Source organism: Crocodylus siamensis, chromosome 10, assembly GCF_052110815.1.
Source record: "Crocodylus siamensis isolate JL-2025a chromosome 10, ASM5211081v1, whole genome shotgun sequence".
In the NCBI taxonomy this organism is placed as follows: domain Eukaryota; kingdom Metazoa; phylum Chordata; order Crocodylia; family Crocodylidae; genus Crocodylus; species Crocodylus siamensis.
Window position 1 is genome coordinate 22,450,190 of NC_143404.1, and position 12,362 is coordinate 22,462,551.

Below are 12,362 nucleotides of genomic sequence, written 5' to 3' on the forward strand. Positions count from 1 at the left end.
AAGACAGTTGTCCAGTGCTGTGTATTTGTGGGGTTTTTTGTTTTTTGGGGGTTTTTTTTGGGGGGGGGAGTTTCTTGCATCTAACTAAAACTAAAACTAAGGAAGTGATACTCCCTCTGTACTCAGCACTGGTGAGACCACAGTTGGAGTATTGCATCCAGTTCTGGGCTTCACACTTCAAAAAGGACATGGAAAAACTTGAGAGGGTCCAGAAAAGAGCTACCGGTATGATCAGGGACTTCCAAGGCAAGCCATATAAGTAAAGACTGAGTGACCTGGGCCTCTTTAACCTAAGAAGAGAAGGTTGAGAGGGAACTTAATAGTGAGCAACTCTTTACTAGGACACCCCTGGGGAAGACCAGAAACAATGGATACAAAATCCTGGATGGATGCTTCAGGCTTAATACCAGGAAAAACTCCTTCACAGTCAGTGTGTATAGACTGTGGAATACACTCCCTCCAGCGGTGGCAGTCACCTACCTTGATAGGAGAGTAGACAGTCACCTTGCTGGGGTCACCTAACCCCAGTTGTCTTCCTGCCTAGAGCAGGGCGGGAGGCGGGGATCTGGTGATCTGCAAGGTCTCTTCCAGCCCCTAACAGTCTATGAATTTATGAATCTATGAATCTCTACCCCTCACTTCTAAGCCCCATCTCCCCGTCCCCCAGTCATGGCAGTGTCCCTCACTCTTAATCTCCATCCCTTGCTTCCTCAGCCCTGTCAACCTCCCTCCCAACCCAAAGGCCCCTGCCCTCCAGCACTGCTGGTGCCCCTCACTCCTGACCCAGAGACCCCAGTTCCTCCAGCCTTGTGGCCCATATAGCTCCTGCATGTATGCACAGACACACAGACACATTCTTGCTGGGGCCAGCACACAGAACATGTGACGCATGACAGCCAATCACCTTGCCCACTGCTTCCAGCCTCAAGCATCCAAGCTGCTTGTGCCCAGGAAAAGCAAAAACCCAGACATTTTCTCACATTTTAAAAACCCGCCCAGACATGAGGACCAGGGGCCAAAAAAAAGGACAGGTCTGGGAAAACCTGCATGTATAATAACCCTACCTAACCCCGCAGATTTATTTTCCTTGCTTTAACAGTGGGAGGGTGACAAATTCAAGACAAACCTCCAATAATTAGATTCAATTCCTCGAAAATTATAACAAATGTATACATTTTCTGTATATAGAATCTAATTATTGGGGGTCTGCTTATATTCAGGGTCATCTTATATTTCTGTAAATATGGAATTTAATTTTTTTTAAATGTGGCCTTTTGTAATATTCAGGCTTCATTTCTTGACTATTACTAACAGCTTTAGTGTTTGCCTCTAGCTCATCAGTAGAGCATTCTAAAGCATTTCAGCTTCTACTCAGTTTCTTGGAAAACATCTTTCAATGAATGTTGTTAAATTTTCTATTCCTTATCAGTGAAAACAAATTATGTGAAGCTGTATACTTCAATGAGTTTGCTGTTTTGTCTACCTATGTTTCTATGTGAAAAAAAAGTTTCCTTGAGCAAGTTCAGAGCTTTTAGAAGGGGTCAGATGATAGCCCTGAAGATAGAAATCCTCTATATATTAAAATTTGAAATTATTATAACTTTTCTAACAGTAGCAGCATGGGCAATGGCACTGCAAGTATCCCTACAGTTCCAAGGCAACATTCTAAAACCCAGCCTTTGAAAAAATCAATCTCTGAAACTCAGACCTTGGGTTCTCTTCTGATACTGCCACAAAGATTGTTAGAGGCCTAGGTTGTAGCTATGTTGGTCTAAAGACTTAGGCAGACATGGTCCTTTGGGTAAACTTGATATCTTTTATTAGACCAAGTCAAATAGTTAGAAAAAAAACCACAACTTTGCAAGCTTTTGGGCACAAACACCCTTTGTCAGGATGAAGAAGCATCTTCATTTGGTCTGTGCTCTTCCTGGATTGAATGAATAGTAAAAAAGCCAGAGACTGGTAGGCATGCAAGAAAGCCAATCAGTGAAAATGTCAATTGGGGAATCAATGGGTGAGAGACAGATTGAGGAGTAAGGGAAATTAATTTATCTGGTAAATAGTGGAGAGCTACCTGAAGAGTCAGATGTTAGGCAGATGTATCATAAATATGATGTCTATATTTAGTCCATGAGGTTTTGTAACCAGTAGGTTGATGAAGTAAAGTTTGTAGACTTGTCTGTGAAAGGTGTTTTGTAAATTCCCTTTGAGGATTCGAACTAATAGGTTGGAGAGAGTGGTTTTCTTGTGAGAAATGTGCCCCCACAGTTAATTGGGTATTCTTGTCTTTGATAGACTTACAGTGTGCATTCATCACCGGAAGCAAACTTCCTATGACCCAAAACACACCAAACAGATGCAGACCACGTCATGACAAAAAATCTAAAACCTGCCAACACATCTCCACCACCCTCCACAATTATTACACCCCACAACAGAGCCATCAGCATTCCTGGATCTTACAGCTGCACCTCTAGAAATATAATATATCTCACCCAATGCACCAGATGCCCTGACGAAAAATATACAGGAGAGACCAAACAAAAACTGTGTACCAGAATGAATGCACACTGGAAATCTATCAAAGAAAAGAATACCAATTACCTTTGGGGAGCACATTTCTCACAAGAAAACCACTCTGTCTCCAATCTCTTAGTTCTAATCCTCAAAGGGAATTTACAGATCACCTTTCACAGATGAGCCTATGGGATTAAAAAAAATCACAGACTAAATATAACTGTTGGATTTATGACACATTATAGCCTGCCTGACATTTAACTCCCCAGGTACCTCCCCACTATTTACCAGCTACATGCATTCCCCTCTCCCCGCCCCCAACCTGTCTCACCCTTTGACTCCCCAGTTTACATTTTCACTGACTGGCTTTCTTGCATGCCTACCAGCCTTACTATTCATGCCATCCAGGAAGAGCACAGACCAACTGCAGATGCTTCATTAGCCTGAGGAAGGATGTTTGTGCACAAAAGCTTGCAAAGAAGAACTTTTCCCAGCTATTTGAGTTGGTCTAATAAAAGATATCAGATTTACCCAAAGAACCTTGTCTACAAAGATTGTCAAATACATACTAATTGTAGGAAGTTTTGTTTTATATGGATATTTGACCACCAGGAATTGGATTGAGACCACACATTTATTTCATAATGACCAGAAATATGGTTACTTAAGTGTGGAAGACTGTGGCAGCAATTCACAAAGCTATTTGGTGTCCTGATTCTTATATTTAACTGATGTTACTTTATGTTCTCTGCAATCTTAAAAATAAGTATTGAAGACTCTACCAAGTTCTTGGTATTGAAAAGTTTTCCTGTTTGTTTTTAGCAATATATTTTGTAGTTTGATCTTTTTTTCATATTTGTGGATATGTGTAAATGAGAAGCAGCTGTATAAAAAGGATAGTTCTTAAATACCTGTGTCAGGACATCCAAACCAGAAATTTAGGAACAGAATTTCATATTCAAAAATCTAATTCATACACAAGCTAGGAGAACAGTAACAAAATGTAAAAGTATATCAAGGTATACATTGTATCTGTTCATAAATGCAAGCTTTTCATTTTGGGGGTTTTCTTCTGAGAGCTAAAAATGTTTAAGGAAATAAAACCATTTCCCTCAAAGATTTTGTTTCTTTTTAAAATCTCAATTTTCACTTGAGAGAATATAAGAGGAAAACATTTTTAAATGGCCCAAGAAATCAGGATGCAAAACATAGGCAAATAAATATGGAGGCCACTTCAACAATTTTTGCTCAATATCTGATGGGGCAGATCAATGGTAGATTCATTAAATAATAAAAATTTGTTCCTAATGAACCTAGACATCATTTTTAGGATATCATTTTAGTACTATTTAAAGCATAACGGTATTTAAAGGAATTGCTCTGTACTGCCTTTGGTATTTAAAAATATTCCATTTCTATGTCTTGACAGATTTATGGCTTTTGTTAATGATGAGGAATAAAGTGAGCCAGAAATCTTCACAAAGAAAGCTGTTTTTTACTGTTTTTCTTTAATTACCTGGTTACAGCTTTATTCCACTGGCAAACTAAAAGAAAACATTTCTATAAAATATTATCAAATGATTTCCATGAGAAAAATAAGACTTTAACCTTGTTTTCTTCTTAACTTGGTTTTATTTCTACTATAAAAATTAATGATATCAAGCACAAAAAACAATTTTCGTCATGGAAAGCCACATACACTTTTATAATCTCCTGATATTCAAGTGACCTGTTCTGGCTGCCTAATTAAGCTGAAGGAAAAAAAACCCCTCCAGTACAACTGTCTTTGATGTTAACTACAAAATATTTAAATTGCTAAAGTCATCACAATAATTTTTAATTTATGATATAATGAAACTTTCTTGTTACATTATATGCTGGGTGTCTGCAAATAGGAAGTGTGATATTTATATACACTTAGTTTCCTTAAATGTAAATTCAACCTTCTTTGAGATGTCATTAATAATTTGACTAACGGTACTTTGTTTTGATTAGCTAGTTCAAAAGATCATTTAAGCGATCATAATAGCAGATAATTTTGATGTTCATTTTAATGTAATTTAGAATGATTTAGAACTTTTCTTTCCTCTGAAATTCTTTCAGTCTTATTCAGTTTGTGGCCTACTTCTGTTTAATACTTGTTTCTTTTTTCTGATCACTCAGTTTTTTGGCCCTTCTCTTGACAGCTACCTCCCCCTAAGTCTTTGTGTTTTCTTCATTCTTTTATTCTTGCTTCCATGACCTCTACTGGTGTTAGCCTAGCATTGCATCACATGCAATATACCTCATTTCAGAGGATCATTGTGATATGGGACTATCACAATGTTGTTTTCTGCTAGAAGGATTGTTTATTTGACTAATGATTTTTTATTTGGGAACTGTCATTTCTAGCTATGTAAATGATGCAACAAAACTGAATGACTCAATTTCTCATGATCTTTTAGTAGTGTCTCTACAGTGGTTCTGATGATCTCTGGGTCTTCAAAACGCCGAATTGTAACACTATGGATGCAAATGGAAAGAGAATTCTTTCAAACATCTCTGAAAATTTAGGTCATTGACTGGGGGCTGGGGACCCAGTTCATAAATTGTAAGAACAAGTAAAATTTCTAATTTACTAAAGAACTGGTCTCTTTTCAGGTTTGCACCAATTTGGGACCCCCCCCCCCGCTCTTTCTTACACTTATACAATGCAAATCTAAGCTGGAGTCTCAGGAATCCAAGAAATTTCTGGTGTATTATTTTACTCAAGCTGTATTGTTTTAGCTTTGCCTAGTGGCCTTGCAGTGCATTCAAACATGCTTCTGACCCACAAAAAATCTAAAGTTATGATATATTGGGTATTGGGATTTTTTTTGGAGCTAGTAGGCACTTTCAACCATTTACAATAATGTTAAGAAACAAGCTTCTTCATGGAATAGCGGAAACAATAGAAACTGCTACAAAGAGAGACCAAACAGTGCCGCCAGACAAAACAATGGAGGCTTGTGGGAGGTTTGTGGAATCTTATTTGTTAGTAGATTTAGGAAGAAGCAAGAATAAGATTTATTATACTCAGATACTTAGAAACCTGAAAATCAAATGGCACATCTTGGAGTTTGTGTGAGGACATAGAAAAGAGAATAATACATTCAGCAGGAGGGGATGACTAATATTGTTATTAAAGCAGTAGGAGCCACAGGTTGAGGTGGTTGAAAAGCAAGGTTTCCAGTTAACAGGAAAGTAAATAAACATTTGATTTCAGTCCAAATAAAAATGTATACAACCAGGAAATCCTGAAAAAAATCATTAAAGCACTGGGTTCCTAGAAGGTCTAGCAGGAATCTAGGAAGGGTTCCATTAAATAAAATATTTTGAGGCCACTGATGCAGTATTTTCTGAGGCAAAAAAATAATTTTAATATTTCTCACCAGCTCTGAAGTCCTGATTGCTCCCTTAACTTCTTGTGAGATTTTGTGCAAATCGTTTAATCCCACAGATTTCTGCTTCTGAAGTAGAGATGGATTGTTTGCTTTGTCTTGCTCATCTGTTCTAACCAGTCCATGGAATAGACTATTCTGATATGTTCGTCTGTCTAGCCCAAGAAGGTCCAGTCTCAACTGGGACCTTTAAATGCCATTGAAATACTTCTAGTAATGCTATTGCTACTGATAACTACAAATTTGTCAGATTTGGATAGCTAATTATCAGACATTGCAAAAAAGCAAGACAGACTAATTATATTCCCCTGCTCAAACAATTCTTAGGACAATGAATTGTATACTGAAACCGAGACGCTATTTTAAATGGGTTAGGAAATGATGTGAACTTGCTTCTCATTTTATTCCTAATTTATATTTGTGCATGTGATTTCCACATCAGGGCCACTGATTGCAGTAAACAATATACTCTGGTATGTGAATTTTCAGTCCATTAGAATAAAAAAAAGATCTCACACTTAGCATATAGTAAGAGTGCTCTATAAACCATACAGAATGAATTTTCCAGCAAACACTGCACTTTGAAGCATCTAGCAAGCTGCTAGAAAATAAGTCAAGTTGTGTTTTTTTTAGATCCTGGGACCTAGGTATACCAATTAGGTTTTTCCTTGCCTGAATTGCAATTGTAGAACTTTCTACTCAGTTCTGCCATGTATACACACACATCTGCTATATGTCTACTAACATACGGTATTTCATTAATTAATTGCTAGCTATCAGGCAGCCTCCTACTGTTCACATCAAATGTGAAACATTTTGGAGGGCACTCACAATAATGGGCTTGCACAGATTCACTACCATATCTACTGTATAGGAAAAGGACAGCTTTCCAAAGGGGAAATCTAATAGGTGCCCTGTCTTTTAAAAATCTGTGGCTGATATTTTATCTTTTTACATTATGTAATAACTTAAAAATGAATGTGAGGAATTGAAACAGCATCCACCTACAAATGGAAAAGCCAACACTAACATATCTTTGTTTCCCTTCCTCCCCCTCTCCCTGACTAAAGCAACATCATAAATTGATAATGTAACAAACAAGTGTCTTCAAAATTCAGAGATGCTTCCCCAAAAGTGGTAGGTCCAAGGATTTTCTAATAAGTTTACAATGAACTGTCCATCTCTATCTTTTAGCTTAAGGAAACAAAATAATCTGTGCTAATCAAACCAAACCAAAAGGGAATGTTTGTACAGATGGACACATAGGTAAAAGGACTTACTAATGGACACGGATATCAAGTCCATGGACCACCTAGCATGGATCTTACAATTGCTTATCCAAAATAAATGAGAGAGCTGATAGAGCCTGTGAGTTTTTAGGCAAATATAGAAATATTCCCTTTTATGGGCAGAAAAGGGAATGCTCCCCAAACACAATTGCACCTAAAGCCTCTCTGGATTTGAGTTTTGAGAATTTGAGTTTTGAACTACTGCCCATTTAACAGAATCAAATCTGCTTTTCATGGAAAGTTGAGGAAGCAAGGCTCCAAATTTAATTCATTCTCTTTATATTCCCTATTTGGAGAATTATGAATTTCAAATATTTCATTGTAAAATGATTAGGCCAATCTTTTGAACATTTTGTACAAAATATTTTTCTTGTCCATGACTTTCTCTGGCACATTCCTGTTAAATTATAAACATTAGCACTGAAATATAAGGGTTGAACCACGGAAGCACTAACACAACTTTAATTGAAGCATCATAGTTATATTTAGGAATATTCTGCAGTAACTTTATTTCAAAGTGATAGCAAGATTGCTGCAAAATATTATTTAATGAAAAGATATGCAGAGAATTACCAAAACAGTAAAAGAATTTCCCTTGCAATTGGAATATATTTGCTGGATCTAATTAGCAAACCTCAATGGTCTCATTGCAGCTTTGAGATTTTTATTGTTTTCTTTCAAATGGAAATACATGCTTTGGCAGTTAAGTAACAGAACATTAAGATAAGAAATGTAACACAAAGAGCAGTCACCTTCAGAGAGGGCTGGAGAATTGAATGAGAGTGCTGTTTAGACTATAAAGAAGGTGCGCCTGCTCTTTTCCAAAACATCACATTTACTTTGAATCCAGCAACTTCTAAGGTAGGTTAAAAATAGAGAAACAAATCTGTGAAGCATGACAGACTCAGTGTAGTGAAATGATTTGTGATTAGGTTAGAAAAAATAAGAATGGTTATAACCACAAAAACAAATTCATGTGGTAATATGAAATAACCAGTAAGTTAGAAGTCTTTTCTTGCCTGCAGAATAATTGATGGAGGCTGGGATTTTCAAAGAAACTAAAGGAGCCATGTGCCCAAAGCTCGTGGTCTCATTGCAAATTTCATTCCATATCCCTTTTTCAAGATCAGTCATGAATCTCTTTTGTCTTTGAGTTATACTCTGCATTCGTTTGTAGTGGAGTAATTGACAGCAGGATTTGGCCTGGGGAATCTTACTAGTGAAGCTGAACAAGCCAGAAAGAACAGTTCTGCTAATTGATCCTAGCCTGACTGTTACCTTCATCTTTGCACATCCACTAAATTGGGCAAATATGATTTGGAGTCATTAAGACTGGAGACAATAAATGTAGATTTTCCTTAGTACTCGTTTTAATAAATCTCATTTGTCAGAGTAGAAATGCCCTTACAGTGTCATGATGTACATAGATTTTTCTGTTACCTCACCGTTACCTAAGAAACACTGACAGCTACAAATTATAGTCTGAAAGTCACATTCAGTGAAATGCAGCTTTCAAGTGACTCTCTGTAAACAGTAAATATAGTGCATGTAAAGACTGATATATGGGGTAATAATATAGAATCCTTTAAAAACCAGGGCCTAATTAATAAAGAATAAAACCACACAACCATGCTTATTCTGTATCTACCTTATCCATTGTTCACTGCAATTTTTTCCCAAATATGTATGGCACCATAGACTAATAGTAGAGTCATGCTACTATTGATTTGTAGTTATTTAAGACTTTTCAAAGGGATTCCTCATTTTTTGGGCTTTATGATTTAGTATGGTAAACTATACCTGATTTGTTTGGTGGTAGGTAGTGGGTGATAGACACCTCAGACATGTAGGCTAAAATGTGAAAGGTACTCTGGTTCCCTAATACATCTGGTTAAATTATAACAATGGTCCTTTTAGAAGACAATAATGTAATTTATTATGTAACTACAGAAGTATCTTTGCTATTTCTTCAGACTCTCTTTATATAAGAATACCAATCACAAAAAGAATATAAGATTTTTTTATTATCTTCAAGAACTGTTCTCAACTTAGAAGAAACAATATGGTCTCAAATAAGGAGGAACATCAATAAGTGGAGGAGTTTGTACAAACTTCCCTGACTGAAAATGAGAGAGATCAAACTGAAGTAATAAACTGCTGTTAAATAAAATAACGCTGCCTCAGGTTAAGGGAGTTATTAGAGAAGGCAGCAGTCAATCAGCTCTTCTAACTATAACAGAGACATAAGCCTGGTGTTAACAGAACAAAAAACAATAGGACAAATAGCTCCAAGGCAGTTGCCATATTAAAGACACAATACCATATACATTGTGAGGAGCAAATATAAATGTGTCATAGCTATATAGACAGTCTTCTTAGCAGTGTCTTTCTTCAGATATCTACTTGTCTTTATATCACTTGGTAGTTCATTTGATGAATACTCTGGGTCATAAGATTTAAAACTAATAATAGTTTTTCATCCACTCCTGTCCTCCCTTCTCAAACACAAATTGATAGCTAATCAAAACAATCTCTGTCAAAAAGCAAAAAAGAAACAAGCCCGTGTGTTCCATGTGTCACTGCTATATTTTATATCTAAATTAAACAAATATTAATTAAATATTTATACCCAAGACATATTTATTTAGATTTGTATAAGCAAATAAAAATGCCTATATAAAAGTCTTTGGGTGCATCCAGATGAGTGTGCATTTGTGGTTTGTGGCATCTCAGATCTGTCGGAGGTGTTCCAAACTGCAGGTGGCATATGTGCAACAGTGTACCACTGCAAATTTGCAGTGCAGTGCCAAAATTTGATACTGGGATTACCTGGTATCAAAAAAAAAAAAAAAAGGGTGTGTGTGGGGGGGGCGGGGGGGCGCGCAGGGGTAAAAAAAAGTGAGGCAAAGCACAATCCAGGAGCATGTGCCAGAACTCATGGAAACTTGGTCCCCCTGGGAGATGCTCTGGCTGCCAGCCAGAGTGTCTCTGTAGTTGCTAAGCAGCCCTGCTGCAACAGCATGCTGCCTGGTATGCTGAAGCAAATAAAAGCGCAGCAGGGCTCCCAGCTTCCTGCTGCAGAGCCTACCTGGCATCCAGGGTCTGTTGTGGTACCCAGAACCAGGCAGGTACCCAGAACCAGCCAGGCAGCCTTACAGCTGGGAACATGGGTCAGTTGTGCCTGTGCTGTGGAGGCTGAACCACCCAGGCCTCAGCTGCAGCCCAGACATGGAGGCAGGAGGCCCCAGAGGCCACAGCAGGGACCTTGGCTGACTTCACTGAGGCAGGTGTGAGGACAGAGCCAGAGGAGGCTGCTCAGACCTGAGGGACCAGGAACCCAGCTGGAGGGCCAATGAAGTGGCTGATTTCTTGGTCATTTGGTCACAGCAGCAGTTCATCATGGCCCACTGCAACAAACGCATATACTGGGTGATTGCTGCCCAGATGGTGAAGTGGGGGCACTGCAAAACATGGCAGCAGTGCTGGATGAAGGCAAAGGCATTGTGGCACCACTTTCAAGCCATCTGCAATGCCAACCAGCACTGGCACTCCTTTGCCACCACTGGAGGAGTGCAGCCAGTGGCAGCCAGCCGAGTGACCTGACTGGAGTCCCTGGAGGAAGGCCTCTCCTGAGATGAACCTAGGGCAACAGGTCCTCTGCCTCCTGAGGGACAGCAGTGGCAGCAAGGTGGAGCCTGAGATGAAGCCCAGGGTGTCAGCCAGGTCAGCAGAGGTCACACCTCAGTGGCTTTGGCACCAGTCCTCACCCTCATCAGAGGCCTGGTCTGGCTCCAGCTCTACCTTCCCAGCTGAGGGTCCAGGAACTGCAGTCTCCTAGTTGAGCCAGCTGCCAGTCTTCAAGACCTGTTAAGTAAGTTCCACATGGGGCATGGGAAACTGGAATCCTTTCCCCACCAAACCCTGCCCCTCCCTTCTCCCCTGGGCTGCTCCTCCTTGGGCCCTGCATATGCCCCAAGTCTGCCTCTATCTCACTCCATCCTCTCCTGACCTCCACTTTTCTGCCATGCAAGAGCAGGACAGCCTCCCCCCTTGCCAGCAATGCCAGCTGGATGGAGCTGGTCCTGGCCATAGGGGCAGGGGGCAGGTTGTGGCATTGCCAGGACCACATGCCCATCGGGCACCAGCTCTGTACCCACCTGTGCCAGTGGATGATGGCCCAGGGATTGTGGAATGCAACATCTGCCTGGTAGGGGTAGATGTTGGACACCTCAGGCTGGGCTGGCTACTTGTCCCCAGGTGGATCCCCGCCCTGTGGGGCCCCATGGAGGCCATGAGCAGAGTGTTTCCCTTTAGGGAGAAGGCAACTTGGACAGACAGTGAGAGGGGGTGGGAAGACCATAGGATGGCCATGGTCCTTATCAGGGTGCCAGGTTCACATTGCTCGGGCTGGGGGGCCATCTGCCTGGCCCTGCATTTGAAAGTGATGCTACTCCCTGAGGACTCTTGCTGAAGCCTGTTCTCACCCTATGCCATATTGCTGTAGCTGAAGATGTCCTTCCATTTGTTCTCTCTACCAGACAGCCCATCTGTTAGGCGAAAGGCCATTGCTTAGCACCTGGGAGTAGCCTGACCACTATCACACACTCTGGGGGTTGTCAAGATGTGTTGCCTGAACCAGAAACAATGCACCCAGTGGGACAATGTGCAGGAGGAGGTGCTCCAGATGGAGCAGGCACACTGCTGGGAGGCTCAGAACTTCTATGCCCTGGTCCTGTATGAGTTCCACACCTTCCACTGTGACCAGACCTTGGCTCTGAAGGAAGCATGGGCCAGGAGAAGCTGGTTGGTGAGATACAGAATGACAGCTGACCTGCTACAGCTTTAAGAAGCTGTGCCAACTGCAGGCCTCCATAAATGCTGCTGTCATGCAGGATCTTAGGGTCATGGAGTGGCCACCATCCTCACCCCAGCCTCTTCTGGTGCTGAGTCCCAGCCTGTACCAGCCTCACCACAACTGCCTGCCCCACCCCACCAAGCCAGCTCACACCCTCAGCACTGTTGCCCTGAAGGGTCAGGCCAATGCTCAGGATCTCAATATTGCACTGTTAGACAGGAGGATGTGGTGTACAATTGCACATATATAAACACACAAATCAGTTAGGTGCATACACACACA